At 37.4% G+C, this 4,308-nt stretch overlaps 1 long non-coding RNA gene across 1 annotated transcript; it reads left to right on the top strand.

Moving 5' to 3' along the window:
* The first annotated feature begins 560 nt into the window (after positions 1 to 560).
* On the top strand, positions 561 to 2,991 carry LOC124172863. The gene is made up of 3 exons (XR_006868302.1): positions 561 to 729; positions 833 to 903; positions 2,946 to 2,991. It is a non-coding gene; the product is annotated as an uncharacterized LOC124172863 (long non-coding RNA).
* The last annotated feature ends 1,317 nt before the right edge of the window (positions 2,992 to 4,308 follow it).

The following is a 4,308-nucleotide window of genomic DNA, read 5'->3' as shown; positions in this document are numbered from 1 at the left end:
TTCAGTTATAAATGCTAAGTCCCAAGGAAGGGTAAACGAAGGATTTTTCTCTCCTTCCCTTACCCTTAATGGTGGGTAGAGGAAGGATTGACGGATGGTAAGGGAAGGAGTTCCAAGGAAGGGTACACGAAGGATTTTTCTCTCCTTCCCTTACCCTTAATGGTGGGTAGAGGAAGGATTGACGGATGGTAAGGGAAGGAGTTCCAAGGAAGGGTACACGAAGGATTTTTCTCTCCTTCCCTTACCCTTAATGGTGGGTAGAGGAAGGCTTGACGGATGGTAAGGGAAGGAGTTCCAAGGAAGGGTACACGAAGGATTTTTCTCTCCTTCCCTTACCCTTAATGGTGGGTAGAGGAAGGGTACACGGATGGTAAGGGAAGGAGCTCCAGGGAAGGGTACACGAAGGATTTTTCTCTCCTTCCCTTACCCTTAATGGTGGGTAGAGGAAGGGTTGACGGATGGTAAGGGAAGGAGTTCCAAGGAAGGGTACACGAAGGATTTTTCTCTCCTTCCCTTACCCTTAATGGTGGGTAGAGGAAGGGTACACGCATAGAGCATCTGGAGAGGGCGTTAGCTGAAAAAAGTGAAGCCAGCAGAAACCTGTTTACCCGATGCGCTTTTGTTCGTCCGCCATATCCCTTTACCTCGCTCGCTCGTTTTCCCATAAAGGTACGTGTTAAGAAAATCACCTAATTTTCAGTATACCGAGGCTGCTGAAGCATTCTGAAGGTATGCTGATATTCTAGAATTCATCTTAATACTGGTATATTATTATCTCCGTTAAAAGTGAGTATTTAACCTTGAAAACGACATATTTATTCAACCTTCGCAGATGGTTTGCTGCGCGGCTTACGGGTGCAGTAATTGCCCCGGTAAAAAGATACCTGGACTCACATTCCACCGGTAAGTTGCAAAATAGTCAATTATTAGCAATATCTATATCATTTGCTTGAAGTGCATTATCAACCTTGTTAATTGTCTATGTATGTGCCGCGTGCAGCAGGTGGACTCATGTGCGGCAGTGTACTGGTTATTTGTTACTTATCCTTATCAGTGCTAAAATTGTATTATACTATGTTGAATTTTGTCATGAGTGATAATGCTTATCGTAATGAAGTAAGATAATTAAAAAAATATCCGTTCTTTTTCGGAACTCTTTTCATCCCTGCGTACCATCGCTGGTGAACATTTTTGTGTATTGACATAGTGGTTCAAAAATTTTTGTGCCAATTCGCGGTACAAGTTGTGCGATGTGAGTGAATTTCGTGCTTCATTGAACACTTGGTGTTCAGATATTAGGTCTATTTAGAGCGGAGATACGCATGGCACTCTTAGCCACCGAAATTCGACATTAGTTAAAAATCATAACACATGTACAGGGATTTGTGGTTCTCAACCAAGCATTGGCAAATTAATGTTATTTTCTACAAATTGTGGAAATTAGATCTAAAATGCAAAAGTTAAGTTATTATACTGGCCTTACAATTGCGTCTCATGTTTTGAAAGGAATGCTTAGCAATATTTCAATTATCGACCGAAAAGTTATTATGATCATTAGCGATGACCAGTAACAGCACTTACTCGGCAAAAAAGGAACACGAACTTCTTCCTCTGTTGATGGGTTGATATACACCTTAATTGATCTTATTTAGAAATAAAATGCTCAGTCATAAAAATATTGTTGTAAAAAGCATAAGTTGATATGTATTTATTATGAACCACTTGACATGCCCAGAATGTGTTTTTTCTTGTTTCATAGCCCATTCATGTCACCTAAATTCTTAGAAAGTGGAGGGAACATATTCTAATTAGTTTTTGCTGAGTTACAGCAATATCTGGTTAATGTCATTTTTCATATAGCTCTTGTTCATCTTTTTTTGCTCGTAGGTGTTGTTTATATTTGTTTTTGTGATTACAACTTTGCTGAAGCAACAGCTCCTTTATCTATGCTATGATCAAGTTGGTGCCTCTTTCATTTTTTTTTTCAATTTAGTGCCCCTTTCCCTTTCATTGCTTCTTTGTGAATGTGTTCATCATGATCAATCATGTGTTCGTCTGTTTTGCAATTTGAAAAAAATAAGTAATTACCCTGGATAAGGCGATGAAAGTTTGTGGCACATATGGTGGTTTCCTACTAACTACTCGCCCAGAACTCATGATCTGTCAATGAATTTCCCCCTTTGACTCAACATATTTGTCTTTCGTTACAATTGTCACTTCCATTTTAATCAATGTGAATAGCACTCATTAAGGTTATTGCTTACGATACAATAAACAATCTATTTTAGGCTATATGTACATTAGGTGCACGCATATGTCACACCACTACAATACATAGCAAACAAAAGTATGCACCTATTTTGTACCACACATGTGCACCATAATGTCAAGTTACTTAAATACTAGCTCGCAAAAATTCAATTTCATTACTTTCATTGTTTTGGCATTAAAGGGTGACAAAAATATTGCCAATTTTAGACAACATTAAATGGAATAGGATTATTTTGTATATGTGTAGTAAATTGTTCCCAATTTAATAAGGACCAACTCCTTTTACTACCAGTGTGGAAGTGCGGTGGCCTAGTGGATAAACCATTGGGCTACTGCTAGAAGCGTGACACCTTTTGACACATCCAACAGAAATTCTTGCATTTTGTGGTGGTCAAAGAAAGTAATCAGCCCTCCTATTCTGAATAGCTTCCATTCAATCACTTGTTTAATTAGCGACGAACTTCAAACGAACTCGAAATTTAAATTTCTCATTCATTGTTCTCCTGATGAAGTAGAAACTTAAGTGATAGCATTTTTCATAAACATCTAGAGGTTTATCTTGATTGGTGATGCTAAGCATTTGATATATCACACAGATTCTGCCCATTGAAATTGTCAAATAATTCCTATTTAGGTGTAATATAGGTAAAGAATTTATACATTTTTAATTGCAGGTTCAGCTAATCCAGTAGCCGATGTAATTGAGGTTGTATGAACGTACAAAAATTGGAAATGATCCCGGAGGTGTGGCGGCCTTCATCATGTATTCATAATTCTCTTGCCAATCTGAATATATCTTAATAGAATGTTACATCATGTCTGCCTGAGATTTATTGTTAATTTGGTTACTTTGCATTAATTGTATAAATAATCAGTTTCAATAGCATTGTTTAATCATTCTGGAAATCTGAAAATGTAACATTTGATGGGTGTGTACATTATATAAGTTGGAAAATGGGAATTGTTTTCTTTTTTAATACCTCCTTCAACGATTCCATTTAACACAGCTGTTACCCACTGTGCATGTTCGCCTGATTTTGGGGAAGGAAAATAATATCTGAATTGTCAGCACTTGAAATTCATCAGACCCATTCTCAATTTCTTAAGACAGTATTGTTTTCATGGCAGTTTACTCGGAATTGTAAGCGAAATCTCTTTCGAGCTTGTCTCATAGATGATACTTTACTTTCCTAATGCTCAAAATTTTCCTTTGATGAGGAAGCCCTTTTGATTAAATGGCCATGAGGTTATTAACAGTAGTTTCGGAAATGATTTACACTGTGTAACACTTAGATATTGAAGTTACATATCCGAAAAAAAATGTCCGGCGATAAGAATCGAAGCTTGACTTCGCTGTGTTTAAAATTTTCTCATCCATACTTTTTGTAGAGAATTCATAAGTAATGGTAGGCATGATTCCCGATTGTTTTAAGTCTTGCTAAACCATATTATTTTCCTTGAATCACGATTTATGTATATTTTTGACGGATTATTAGTCAAATAAAATCTTGTAGTGCACGCAATAGCAATTAAACGTGATTATTATCGTAGCATTCAGTGTCCTCCCATTCTTCTCTCGTCCATTTATCCTTTTTTATTTACTTTCATAACTGAATTTGGTTTAAAAAGTTCTACTGTGATCATCTCAAGTTATAACTTAGTGGTTTCACATGAATTCATCAGTTATTTTTCACCTTACAGCTGAAAATTAGTTGCTAATGTCGCAAATGACTTGTCGTGCGTCATATTTTTAATTTGCTACACCGTGGTTGAATCGTTTATTTCATCCAAAAGATGCATTTTTTCCGGTTTTACATTCAACAGATAACCTTCCCTCATCGGTGGGAACGGCTTTTTCCGGCTGTCAATAGGTAAAATATTGAGTTTCCTTTGACGAATTCCCCATAAGGAACCATGTATTTCTGCTCCACCCGCGGTAAAGGAATATGGCGGACCGGCTAAAGTGCCACGCCCCCCTGGCTTCACTTTCTTACCGTAGGAGGGGTAGCTAACGCCCTCTCCAGATGCTCTATGGGT

Source organism: Ischnura elegans (genome assembly GCF_921293095.1).
Source record: "Ischnura elegans chromosome 13 unlocalized genomic scaffold, ioIscEleg1.1 SUPER_13_unloc_3, whole genome shotgun sequence".
NCBI classification, from domain to species: domain Eukaryota; kingdom Metazoa; phylum Arthropoda; class Insecta; order Odonata; family Coenagrionidae; genus Ischnura; species Ischnura elegans.
The sequence above is the reverse complement of the archived record's forward strand: the minus strand, read 5'-3'. Positions and strand labels throughout refer to the sequence as shown.